The sequence below is a fragment of the Anabrus simplex genome, chromosome 1, assembly GCF_040414725.1.
Source record: "Anabrus simplex isolate iqAnaSimp1 chromosome 1, ASM4041472v1, whole genome shotgun sequence".
Taxonomy (NCBI): Eukaryota; Metazoa; Arthropoda; class Insecta; order Orthoptera; family Tettigoniidae; genus Anabrus; species Anabrus simplex.
Window position 1 is genome coordinate 126,572,448 of NC_090265.1, and position 15,008 is coordinate 126,587,455.

Here is a 15,008-nt window from a genome sequence, read left to right on the forward strand (position 1 = left end):
GCTAGTAGAAAGTTCATCCTATAGTATTGTAAGCGGTAGTGTTAAGCACTGGAAATAGTGAATTTGTTTCTGATGGTACTGGATTTAGAATGTTAAATCAGTAGTACCTTTTGTAATATTTTCTTTCCATGGAATTGCTAAATACTGAACTCGTTTATTATGATGCTGGATTTAGAATGTTAAATTAGTAGTACTTCTTGTAATATTTCCTTTCCATGGAATTGCTTGTTGTACTCTTTTTGTTGGGTAATTATGCTAACTTTATATATGCCGCGAATACTCTATAACAATGTAAGGAATTATTTCCTTCGTCACCAAAATATCGCTACACACAAGCAGTGGTCATATGTTATTGAATGTGGGGTCTGTTAACGATGTACGCCTATCTGTCGAAAGAATTGGAGCAAACTGAAGCATTTTAGATTACACATTCCACTCCTGCGTAATGGTGGTCGCATATGCAGCAAGTCGCATCTTGCCTCGTCTAGAGTTCGAATAATGCACGCCTCTGGTATCCAGGTACGTGTACTTACAGTAGCCGTCAGGTTCTGTACTTAAACCACTCATTCGTGTACCTACCAGTGCATACAATGCCAGAATGCGTATCCTTTATAATTTTGTTATACTGCATCAAAATAGACCTCGGTAGAAATGAAGAACCTAGTCGCTTGTTGACACGTATTTACGAAATGGAGAAGGCCGTTGTCTATTCGCATACTCGGCACACACAACATTCAGCTCCTAGTACCTGTAGACCTACGACACGCTGCTCGCCGCAGAATGCAGGGACGGCGCTCTCGAGATCTCTCGAAATTTCTCGCGAGAAATAGTGTCTGCGCTAGTCTCGAGAAATCTCGAGACCCAGTCTCAAACTGCCCATCACCATCATACATGATGATATACTGGAGCACAACCCACTTAAGAAGAAACTTCAAGACCACAGGAGTTTCCAAGAAAAGCCGAAGCTGAAAACAGGAAAGACGTGGATCGAAGAAAGAAAGGAACAACACCAGAAACGAACGCGGCAGTACTGGGCAAATGTTTAAAGTCCGGAGAAGGAGACAGTTGGAATGACGTGGTCCTTAGTTTGCCGAAACGACATGAATGAATACATGCGCATGATTTTTAGTGATGATAGAATCTGAGGATATTCTTGTATAATAAATCACATCATTCCTTGTTTAATAGGGTGCATTTTTACAGGTGTGTTATAATTAGTGTTTTCGACAGACTGAGAAGCTTTAAATTTCCATTAGATGAGTCAATGATGGAAAATACAGCTTCCTTCTTAACAAATTAAGGGCTACGTTCCGTGCAAGTACAAGACATCAAAAACGAAAGCTTGGATGATGGGTAAACTTTCTGAGGAGTGGTTGATGTGCCTTGAGCGCAAAATGGTATGCCAGGACAGAAAAATACTTCTCTTGTTAGATCAGTATGTTGCACACCAACATAACTTCTATTTTAAAACATCTGCATCTTCTTTTTCTGCTAGCCAGTACTAAGAACTACTTACAGCCCCTAGATCAAGGTATCATTTATCTCTGAAACATACCTACAGGTAGCAACTGGTGCATTACTTTCTCCGTAATACCACTAGAAATGCTCCGGTGGGAGAAATACGAAAGTGGAACATAATGGATGCTGTGCGGAGTACGACAGTTCCCTTCATCGAGAATGACGAACTGTTGCGTCGAGTGCGAATATGGTTCCTTAAATGAAGATGACTGGAAGAGTTCCAGCAACAGTCTAATGCCGGTACAATTTTCGCCAAATACATCACCATCGACAATGTGGAGACTACATAGACGAGCAGGATCCTGCTATATTCATCAGCTATGGTCACGTGACACCAGAGGAAGATGCACCTCTAGCTGATGCCAAACGAGATGAAGATACTGATGAAGCGACAATTAAGGCTATGGACCGTATGAAGCAGTTCAATGCTAGTGTTTAAAAAATCAGAAACCTTTCATACATACTTTTTTAAAGGCAATAAGCTTAATGTGTGACTAAAAAACTGCTGGACCATTACACATTAGTGTGATTTTTTTAGGTACTGTACAAATGTACTTATTATTCTTGCCATTTGTGTTATAAAATAATGTACACCTGGTTTTTTGAAAGCTTGTTTACTTGTGCCATATGTTTCCAATTGGTCAATGTTGTTGGCTCCCCTGTGCAAGTGTTTTATTCACTGGATTACCTGTACTTGAATTGCATCGTGAATTAATTTCTCATTGTCTTTGACTCGTGCTTCCTGATGTGAGGTTATATTTGCCTGTGTATGGCGATGTCTTTTGAGTTATCCAAGTGCATTATTTGAATAAATGTACCTCATTGAATACATTTTGGAAATAGTCTTTTTCCATGGCGTTTGAAATCTTTAAACTGTGACTCAAGATTAACTGTGTGCATTAATGAGTCTTAGTATATTTTGTGACACAGCAAGGGTTGGCATTTTTTAATTACGGGCTGGTGGCAGTTAATTCAAAATCACGTAATTCGAAGTTCGATTTTTACGTCCGTCCGTCCGTCCGTCCGTCCGTCCTTCCATCCATCCATCCATCCATCCATCCATCCATCCATCCATCCATCCATCCATCCATCCATCCATCCATCCATCCATCCATCCATCCATCCATCCATCCATCGTTACTAGCATAATAGACTGTTTCAGGTTATCCATTAGGGGCAACCCATTGGTCCCAAATGTATTTCCCCTTAACCCATTCAAGTCACAATAAATGGCCACATTGTTGACTGTAGAATCAGATTTAATTTACCCATCACACAAAAACATGCATAAAATACTAACTAATGAAGATAATTAACTCGAATTCTGCATTCATGCCATTGAAAGTTGTAACACCCATACATCATTAATTCTTTAAATGACTGCTGGCTGTGGAATAAATGTTTCATTTGAATTAACTTCAAAAAGAGCAGATCCGTGTACTCTACAAACATCACAAGTTCAGACGGCGGACGGACTTTTTGTATTTCTTAAACATCGCTGTAGCCACAAAATAGCTGTATATATTTATTCTCCAATTTCCAAAAACTACAGTTCTTTTTTTGCCATCGACTGCGCGCATTTGGAAGGAACTGGCGCAGCACTTTCACTCAATTTCTTCAATGCTCTTTGCACTCAAGTAACTTTCACTGTTGCTATCACTACCCTCAAACTTGGATTCATTTTCCAAAATGTCATTATAGCCATAATCGCCATCTAAAACACTGTCTACAGACATTTTCAAACTATCTGAGTCATTACCGCGATGCTGGTTCTACTGCACAATGAATACTGAATACCGATGAAAATAAACTGTTGTCCAACAATCCCAGTGTCGCACAAAAACACAGACCAACAGTACATGCCTCTAGTTCCTTACAGCATTAACTGCGAGAACTTATACTGCAAAGGCAATCTAATATACGAAGATAAGCGAGACACTGCGTCATAGTGACCTCAGCTCGTCATTTGATTCATGCGTCAAAACACTGATGTGAATGGGTTAAATAAAATAAGATGAGCTTTTCCTCCTGCAGCACTGATAACAGTTAAGACGGTAGTTTTCCCCTTTCCTGCATCACTTTTTCTACTTGAATGTGAATTCTTTTTTTCCAACAACGTTAGGGTTGGATGAATCTGCACGGGGTCTAGTTTTGTCTAGGTTTCATGTATTCTCTGGCTTAGAATATAGCTGTAGCTTATCCAAGCATGTCCACAACAAATCGAGGTATTCACTGATAAATGGATCAGTCATTTTCTTCTGGGAATATTCTACACTTTGCAGCTTCTTCACAGTTAAATTGTGGTGCTGCTTAAATCCCAGAATCCAGTCCTCACCTGGAATCCCATTCTTGAAAGGAGTTACTCCATTCCTTGCCATATAATCTGCCACAGCGTTAATGACCTCTTTTCGATTTAAATCAAGCTCTCAATTTTCCATTTTCATACATGAGGAAAGCCTTGTTTCATGTTCTTCAGGAATTGCTATACAGAGTAACTGTTGGGATTTTACATTGCTTACACACCCTATACACTTTACGAGATACTCCTCTAATGTTGTTTAATACAGTACTTCATCAGTAGGGCTCGGAAGTTCATGCATTTGCATGTTTTTTAGGGGTTAAAATGTATGCTTATATGCACGATTTATGGAATTTTCAGTCATCTGAACATGCTTTTATGATGCATATAACTGCATATTTTCGTGATTTTGATAAATGCATCATATTTTAATATTTTAGCACCTATATGGCATATTTTAATCAGTTTAATGGTTTTTACGGTATTTTAATCAGCTTTTTTCATCTCGTTGATGATGGCAGTAACGTTGCGCATGATGACGCAACTTGTCATGAGGTAAGTTGTTATGATGTCACGCCGTGAATCCCGTTTCATCATCTACCCTCACGTTTTGTGCTTAGCTATCGACTGGCTGTCAACTGAGTCGTGCAAAGATGTTGTGAACTGGTTGTGACCATAGGCCTACTATGTTTCGCGTATAAAGTGTCTGTTAAAAAGTTCTTTAAATGCCGAAAATAAGAGCAACTTCGAGTTGTAGATTAACTAATTTACAGAAGAAGTTTTCAGATGACTTAATGTCTACAGATTATAGGGTACTGTTCTGTGGAGCATGTGAGAAAATATTTCAAATAGTTCAACACATAAACACAGCAAAACATAAGGAGAATTTAACTAGCAAACTCACAAATAAAGAGCCTGTTCAAAAACAACTATTAGTGTGTTTAGGAAGTAGGATTAGTGAATTTTCTTACGACTTGTGCCAAGCATTTTTAGCTGCTGGTATTCCCTTATATAAAATTAATAACCCCACATTAAAACATTTTCTTGCCAAATACACTCAGCAACATGTGCCTGAAGCAAGTACGTTGTGTAAAACTTACGTAGGACGTTGTTACAATAACGTATTGTCAAATTTACAAATTGAATTAGCGGATCGATTTGTGTGGTTGTCTATTGACGAAACCACTGATTCTGAGGGCCAATTTATTGCTAATGTAATTGTGGGCGCCTTGAATAAGGAACAAAAGGCGATACCATATCTTCTTAATGTGTGTGAATTGCCGGCCACTAACAATGTAACTGTAATGCAGTGCGTAATGGACTCATTGAAATTAGTATCGCCATCTGGAATCAAATACGACCGGCTACTTTTATTTGTTATCGATGCAGGTACTTAAATGGTAAAATCAGGACAAACACTGAAACGCATTTTTCCTAACTTAATTCATATAACTTGTTTGGCATATGCTCTTAATCGCATTGCTGAGACAATACGCAATTCTTTCCCATTGGTAGATCAATTTGTGGCCTGTTCAAAGAAAAGTTTTGTTAAATCTCTTTCAAGAGTGAAGTTGTTTAGATCAACAGCACCCGATATCCCCACTTCCTCCTGCGCCAGTATTAACACGATGGGGAACATGGCTGGATACAGCTTTGTATTATGCTCAGCACATAGAAGTATTCAAAGAGGTTGTTAATTCATTGGACTCTAATTAAGCTGCATCAATACAAACAGTGCAAAATATTCTGTCAGGCATTGAATTAGAAGAAAATCTTGATTTTATAGATGCCCATTTTCTTTTTTGCCAACCGCCATAACGTCACTGGAAACCGCAGGATCTCTCTGAAAGGAAATACCGTTTTCGATAAAACTATATCCAATCTAAATTCTGTTCCTGGTAATATAGGACAGAAAGTGAAAGAAAAAATAAATTACCCTATATAACTTCAAAAAATCATGGTTATAAACAGTTGTGCGATATTCGAGGCATTCTCGAAGGAAAACCATCTGTCACGCAAAGAGACTTACCTCTTTCTGTAGAGCTGTTATCATAATTTAAATATGCCCCATCTTGTGATGTTGAAAGATGTTTTTCACGTTACAAAAGCGTTTTGCGAGACAACAGACGATGTTTTTCAGTTGAAATTTTGTGCAAAGTAATGGGTGTGAACTGCAATTTATCACTCAGCATTGACGGGGGGACCATTTCTGCTTCAACCTCCAAGGAATAAATGTAAGTATATTATCATCAATACTATCCTGACTTGTCTACTGCCATTTTTCATTTTAATAGTGCATATTTATTGGCATATTTTCAAGTTTTAAGAGCATATTAGCATGCATATTTCTTAGTTATTTAGGGCATGAACTTCCGAGCCGTATTCATCAGTCTCCTTGGAATAAGATCTACCCTTATTTGTTATTCTCTTGTAATCCTTCATCATAACTTAAATAACCTGAAAATAATGCAGACACCATCAGGTGTCACACTTCTCCCACATGGCAAACGACCAGGGCAAGTGTAATAATAATGTTATTGTTTTTACCTCACTAACTAATTTTCGATGGTTTCCGGAGACGCCGAGATGCCTGAATTTTGTCTCACAGGAGTTCTTTTACACGCCAGTAAATCTACCGACACGAGGCTGATGTATTTGAGCACCTTCAAATACCACCGGACTGAGCCAGGATCGAACCTGCCAAGTTGGTGTCAACAGCACCTTAACCGTCTGAGCCACTCAGCCTGGCGAAGGGCGAGTGTGCACCACAGCTAAGATTGTTAGGTGTCATTATAAATGCTTGCACCCATTGTTTGATATCTTACGAAAGACTTGGAACTCAACTGCCATATATCCTGTAAGTTATCATTCTTGTAGTAGGGTAATTGCTATAATAGATGGCAGCATTATGTATTATCAAGGAGAATAAGTATTACCTTAGTTTACATTCCCCTCCTCCAGTTATACACTTACCCCATACCATCTTAAGTCCAAACTTTGGAAGAGGCTGCACTATCCTGTTGTATAAATCAGGTGAATCAAATATAATTGATAACTGGCATCCCATAAAAAATGTCCTTATTTTACAGAGAATGTTTGAGAGGAATCTAGAAAAGAAAGCTAAGGCCTTCATAGAATTATCAACCCAGCGAAGACTTTTACATCAACACCTGGCACATTTATTAATTCACCACTAGTGAAGAGCTGCCTTCAGGATTCTAAACTGCAGAAAAGGAACTGCTGTAATACTTTCCTGGATGTCTCCAAAGCATTCGATAATATCAGCCACAGACACTTTGGATCAACAATGAATATTACTTTAGTCCTTACAAAGATATAGTCCTTCATAACTCCCCTCTTAAATAGTAACTCAGTCAACGAGGAAGTAGACTCAACTATCCACACTAAGGAAATTCAAGCTTGCAGAAGACTAACCCAAGGTTCATCAGTCACCCGTTCTGTTAAATTTGGACACCCCATGTTGAGAGAACTTAATGATACGGAGCTCGCATCGCAGTTTGGTTACAAACATATACACGATCTTGATAATGTGTCAGCTTGGGGGTTTTCTAGTTATGTCGTTTTAATATCTGAAACTGAAGAGTCAGCTGTGCTTCCGATTAATACTGAACCATATCATCATATGCTTCATTGGAAAATTTTAATCATGATAGGACACTGTGGACTTATTGCACAACATGGCTTTGTGTGGGAGTCTGTTTGGAAGACGGTTAGATACCTGACCACGCTAGCATTAAGGGGAGCGGCCCGTGCATGGCTTCAGACAACGAATTTTGTTTAAATTTGAACGTGGTTGCTGGGAACCGCCGCAGTACTCTTTGTCAAGCCAGTTTCGAAATCCGCCAATCACGAGCTAGTAGAAGGATTCTGCGAACTGCCGAACCGCGATGGCAGAATAACCAACCGTCTAACTGCATCTTTGAGCCAGTTTTCATTTATGATAATAAGCTGTCATTGCGCTGATATTTCACAGTTCTGATTTGTCCAGATAGATAAGTGTAATTTTTCTGATGCCTGAGAATATATTTGGTGCCTACTTAACGCATAGATGTTATTTCGCATTTATCAACAGCTTCTCATTCAAACTAAACCGCCGCTCAACAGACTTTCTATTCTTCAGAAGGGAGTTCTGTTATTTGAAAATCTCGAAGAGTCTTTATAACTGCTAGTAACAAGGGAGCGTCACCTCATTCTCTGTCTGAACTTCGTGCCGGAAGGTACCTTGTACGCCGAGACTATATTTACCAGAGGACGCTTTGTTCTGATGTTTGAGAACTGAGCCAGTGATACGGGTCCGAGTTAATACAATTAATTACTGTGATCAACTGTGGCACAATGAATGTGCAGTATTTTAATTCGATCCGGGAGTGATCTGTATATATGCAATAATGACAATTCGCGGGCGCGATCGAGGAACTCTCGTAATTGTGTGTTGCGTTGCCGCGCCAAGGACTCTTCACGCCCGGACCGAATTGCTCTTAAATTAATGGTGAGCTGGACGAACTAATTCCTCGCTTGCAGGTCGTAGTCAATTAACGGCCAAGCATTAAGGGCGTGATCTCACACACGCATGTGACTAGCGGCGAAGAATACGGTGCCTAATTCAACTGTTACAGGAGCAAAATCAATCAGCGCTATGGAGCCCGCGCCGAGCATTGATGGACTGACTTCCCACATTCTGAAGACTGAGATGACCATGGCCTAAGTTCGTGATGACGTCAGTAGCCATGTAAACGTCATGGGTGATCAAGCCGGCGCAAAATAAGCTTTTGTCATGATTTAGCATGCCTGGGTAATAGTTGCACACTAGTTAGATCAGATGTAAATAAATAAATTTCAAGTTAATTCTCAGCCAGAGGGCACAGTGGTTTTTCAATTCAATTTACAGTTACATACGTCCTGGGCTGATGCATGCTTTTATTTTCCTTTTATCCTTTTTTAAGTTAGTTTAGATGGGTTTAAGGGTATGCCAGTGTAGATATGGGAGTGTTTTCATGTGTTTTTCAGTGTATTCCAATATGTGGTCGGTATGCAAGCTCTGATCGTCATTTACAGAGGCGATACGCCGGTGATGATGTATGGGAGATCAGTTTACAGCTGTAGTTTTTCTCTTTTATTTTATTTTCATGCATGGGAATGTCCGCTGTGGTCAGGAAGCAGAATAGCGGAAATTCAACGTTGTTAGGTAGAGTCATTACTACACTAGAGAAGGACGACTAACGGTTTTATCGAACAACTGACGGGCCATGTAGGACGCCGGAAGTGCACGTTAAGATAGATAAATGTTAACCTGGGGCTGGTTATGTGAGCCGTGTGGAATCACGAGTATATTGATGAATAATTCAGGGGTTGATAAATTAAGACATGTGAAGGAGGCTGGAATTGCCGTAGTCATGACATAAGGAGGGCAAGAACCCGTGTACTGCAAAATGAAAGGCCCGAGTATGGTCTCAGGATTTACAGTATGTGATGTGTGTATTCGTATGAGAGAAGCTGACGTCCGTATTGATATGCCTTTATTTTAAAGCTGCGAATTGAGATCGTAGGTCATTATAAGGAAGAAGCAGCAATAGTGCTGCGAATGTTGTGAATTTATCCTTGTCTCCGAACGAGAGTTAGCAGGTAGGGACCAACCCTTTTCTTGAGAAGTCAAGTGTACCGCCCCACAGTGCGTAATTTCAGGAATCTAGCCGGCCAAAAATCATATCTCGGAAACTAATGGACCGATTTACATAAAACTTAGTATGTAACTGCTATTATTGGAGATAATTAAGTGTGCGGTCAATCAAGTACAAATAACAAATTGCTACACCAGGAATAGAATTAGTAATCTTTGTAATTTTAATCATTTTTCGTTATAGCTTTAAGAAATTAAATAGATGTTAACAGTGGGACATTCTGTTAAGAATGTTTAAAAACTGAAACAGGAATACATGTACTTGCCCAACAATTTATTCATTAGATGCAGTAACATCAGAATCGCTATCGTCACTGCCATTACCACCTTCGGCAGAAGCAGATACAGGAGGCTCGGACAGTAAGTTGAGCACTTCTCGTGAAAGCGGAATCCACTTCCTCCTCCTTGATTTTCCTAAGCTGGTAATATAAGGATCCGATGATATAAGCAGCCTATGGAAAATTTCAGTGCTTGTGTCTTTCTGGAAGATTTCCTATTGTCCTGGTCTCCTAGGCTTCCTCGTAGAGTTGTCCAATAGGTATAATACAGTGCCTAATGACCTCCTCTCCATGAACCAAGAGTTTTTTGCAAAGTTGCAGGTATGTAGTACGAATTGTATTTTTGTAAGTACAATTGTATAGTTTCCTTTGCGTAAATGCCAAATGTCACTTTATCATTGGCATACCCACACGAAAGAGTTTCTACGATGGCACGTAGATGGTTTATTAAATTTATATCTACTCCAGTAATATCCGCAGAAGTGGAAGCCTCTCTGAAGAATCTTCTAGCGGTTTCCATCATTGGTACTGCCAGCGGATATCAAACAATAGACGCGTTTCCTCCCTGAACTTCTGTAGTGAAGTCATCTACAGTATTTATTTATTGCGTGTGTATTTTAGGCTTTAAATCAGTGAGTAAATGTACTGTGTTGAGTGAGAGTTATGCGAAAAGCCTACGGGTGTGATTTATTTCTTTGACATAAGTACAGTGATCTTTTGTAGTCATCTGCAGTATTTATTTATTGTGTCTGTTTTCTAGCTCTTATTGTCTGGATAAATTTATTAAATGCAATTAAATACATCCCCGCCCCTCGAGCCCATAAAATTATTTGTCTATTTTCTCTCGCAATTTGCCTTATATTTCAGTGCTGAGGTTTCTTATGTGCCGTAGTTTACCTTTTATTCTGTACAAACCAAATGCGGCCGCTGTAAACCCCACGTCCCCTTTAGTTCATAAAAGTAATTTGTAACTTAGTTTCTTCAGCCTTTTGTCTTGAACTTACATACTGCATTTTACAAATTTATGTGCCGCCGTTTTCCCGTGATGGCGTTGAACGGAGCTGTTCGATATGGATACTCTGTTGTCATAAGAACAATACTGTGTTATTAACATGGAATGAGCTATAGTACCGGCAGGCTCATCCTGACATTGTTGTTATGCACGTCCTTCTGCACGGCTCATTCTCTGCTCGAACCAACTTCTATTGTACTTCAGCAATTTGTCCCTTTTTCTACTATATTTTGTCCAGCGTGATCGAATTTTAGCACACAAACTACTGACGGATTTCCTTATTGACTTGGATATATCCTCGGAACAATATCATCATTTCGCTTATATTCCCTGCTGTTCCTCAACAGCTCGAAAACCGATCTCCGAGTTACAGAGTACATGGCTTCTGAAAAAAATTAATTACTCTCATAGTCGCGCTTGGTCGCAGCAAAAAGTCACAGTTTTCTATTCATTAAAGTATAGATAACTCATCCAAAAACTTTCATTGCGGAAATCAAAGGCAATCTATTTTGAAAGTCAGCTCAAATTTGTACAATTAGATAGCGCTTGGACACCGTGTACCTGAATTTTTAAGTGCATGTTCCGGACAACAATATAGTAATTTTCAGAAAATGCTACATACTATATAAAATGCATGCCTTCATCTAATATAGTAACATTGCAAGCTAAAGAAATATTTAGTTCTAACGTCTTTACTGAGCCCTCACATAATAATAACTGCGCGCTCGCCTCGCCAGAGTATGATGCCCTAATGGAGGAGAACCGCTTTAGGCCTTCGGTGAGATTAGACAATCAGACAGCGCGACTTTTCAATACTTAATTACTGTATCCAAGAGTCTTATAAACACGACTCACAGAAAATGCGCACAAAAGACGAGGGTTGAAAATATTATTTTTGGCCGGCTGGATGCTAGAAATTACCCACTGTGCGCCCCAAGGCCGTGTTTTCATAGAGTGCTAGGTGGACCGTTATTCGCATTCTCACCCGACAAGTCAGGAAGTTACAGGTAACAGCTGTTTGCGACAGTGAAAGTGATCCTTAAGGGATTGCCCTTGCGTCTGACTTATGGACGTAAGCCATGTGTCTGCCTGCTGAGGAAAAATCCCGATGACCACATGTGGAGCATTTATGCATACCGTATTTCTTGTTTTTATTTTACAGGTCCCATACGCCCGCTTTATTTACACATGTTATCATGCTTATCCTCCTCTGCGAACCATGTGACCTTGCCGCGGTGGGGGGGGGGGGCTTGCGTGTCCCAATGATGCAGATAGCCGAGCCGCAGGTGCAACCATATCGGATGGGTATCTGTTGAGAGACCAGACTAACGAATGGTTCATCGAAAGGGGGGTAGCAGCCTTTCGGTTGTTGTAAGGGCGGCAGTCTAGATGATTGACTGATACGGCCTTGTAATAATACTCAACATGGCTTAGCTGTGTTGATACTGCTACACGGCTGAAAGCAACGGGAAACTACAGCCGTAACCACCTCCCGAGGACATGCAGCTCTCTCTGTATGAAAGATGTACTGATGATGGCTTCCTCCCGGGTAAAATATTCCGGAGGTAAACTAGTCCCCCATTCGGATCTCCGGGTGGGGACTACACGAGAGGGGGCGATCATCAGGAAGATGGATACTGACATTCTGCGAGTCGGAGCGTGGAATGTTAGGAGTTTGAATCGTTGTGGTAGGTTAGAGAATCTGAAAAGGGAGATGGATAGGCTAAAGTTAGATGTAGTTGGTATAAGTGAAGTACGTTGGCAGGAAGAACAGGATTTTTGGTCAGGCGACTACCGAATTATCAACACGAAATCAAATAGGGGTAATGCAGGAGTTGGTTTAATAATGAATAAGAAAATAGGGCAGCGGATAAGCTACTACGACCAGCATAGTGAAAGAATTATTGTCGCCAAGATAGACACCAAACCAGTGCCCACCACAATAGTGCAGGTCTATATGCCTACTAGTTCAGCGGATGATGAAGAAATTTAAAGAATATATGAGGAGATAGAAGATTTAATACAATATGTCAAAGGTGACGAGAATCTAATTGTGATGGGAGACTGGAACGCAGTGGTAGGCCAAGGAAGAGAAGGTAGCCCAGTAGGAGAATTTGGATTGGGACAAAGGAACGAAAGAGGAAGTCGGCTGGTTGAATTCTGCACTGACCATAATTTAGTCCTCGCCAATACTTGGTTCAAACACCACAAACGACGGCTGTATACGTGGACGAGACCTGGAGACACTGGAAGGTAACAAATAGACTTCATTATGATTAGGCAGAGATTCAGAAACCAGGTGTTGGATTGCAAAACTTTCCCAGGAGCAGACGTGGACTCTGACCACAACTTGTTGGTCATGAAATGCCATCTGAAGTTGAAGAAATTGAAGAAAGGAAAGAATGCAAAAAGATGGGATCTAGACAAGTTGAAAGAAAAGAGTGTGATGGATCGTTTCAAGGAACATGTTGCACAAGGACTAAATGAAAAGGCCGAAAGAAACACAGTAGAGGAAGAGTGGAGAGTCATGAAAAATGAAGTCAGGAGGGCTGCTGAAGAAATGTTAGGAAGGAAGAAAAGATCAACTAAGAATCAGTGGATAACTCAGGAGATACTAGACCTGATTGATGAACGACGAAAATACAAGAATGCTAGAAATGAAGAGGGCAGAAAAGAATACAGGCGATTAAAGAATGAAGTGGATAGAAAGTGCAAGGTAGCTAAGGAAGAATGGCTGAAGGAGAAGTGCAAGGATGTCGAAGGCTGTATGGTCCTGGGAAAGGTAGATGCTGCATACAGGAAAATCAAGGAAACCTTTGGAGAAAGGAAATCTACGTGCATGAATATTAAGAGCTCAGATGGAAAGCCACTTCTAGGGAAAGAAGACAAAGCAGAAAGATGGCAGGAGCATATCCAACAGTTGTATCAAGGTAACGATGTAGATAATTTCGTTCTGGAACATGAAGAGGCTGTTGATGCTGATGAAATGGGAGACCCAATTTTGAGGTCAGAGTTTGACAGAGCTGTGAGTGACCTAAATAGGAACAAGGCACCTGGAATTGATGATATTCCCTCTGAATTACTGACTGCCTTAGGAGAAACCAGCATGGTAAGGTTATTTCATTTAGTGTGCAAGATGTATGAGACAGGAGAAGTCCCATCCGATTTTCGGCAGAATGTTGTTATACCTATTCCCAAGAAAGCCGGTGCTGACAGGTGTGAAAACTACCGCACTATTAGTTTAGTATCTCATGCCTGCAAAATTTTAACACGTATTATTTACAGAAGAATGGAAAAATAAGTTGAAGCTGAGTTGGGGGAAGATCAATTTGGCTTCAGAAGAAATGTAGGAACACGTGAAGCAATCCTGACTTTACGTCTGATCTTAGCGGATCGAATCAAGAAGGACAAGCCCACGTACATGGCATTCGTAGATCTAGAAAAGGCATTCGATAATGTTGATTGGACCAGGCTATTTATGATTCTGAAGATGATAGGGATCAGATACCGAGAACGAAGAATTATCTACAACCTGTATAAAAATCAGTCTGCAGTGATAAGAATCGAGGGCTTTGAAAAAGAAGCAGCAATCCAGAAAGGAGTGAGGCAAGGCTGCAGTTTGTCCCCTCTCCTTTTCAATGTTTACATAGAACAGGCAGTAAAGGAAATCAAAGAGAAATTTGGAAAGGGAATCACAGTCCAAGGAGAGGAAATCAAAACCTTGAGATTTGCCGATGATATTGTTATTTTATCTGAGACTGCAGAAGATCTCGAGAAGTTGCTGAATGGTATGGATGAAGTCTTAGGTAAGGAGTACAAAATGAAAATAAATAAGTCCAAAACAAAAGTAATGGAGTGCAGTCGAACGAAGGCAGGTGATATAGGAAATATCAGATTAGGAAACGAAGTCTTAAAGGAAGTAGATGAATATTGTTACTTGGGTAGTAAAATAACCAACGATGGCAGAAGTAAGGAGGACATAAAATGCAGACTAGCACAAGCAAGGAAGAGCTTTCTTAAGAAAAGAAATCTGCTCACTTCAAACATTGATATCGGAATTAGAAAGATGTTTTTGAAGACTTTTGTGTGGAGCGTGGCATTGTATGGAAGTGAAACATGGACGATAACTAGCTCAGAAAGAAAGAGAATAGAAGCTTTTGAAATGTGGTGTTATAGAAGAATGCTGAAGGTGAGATGGATAGA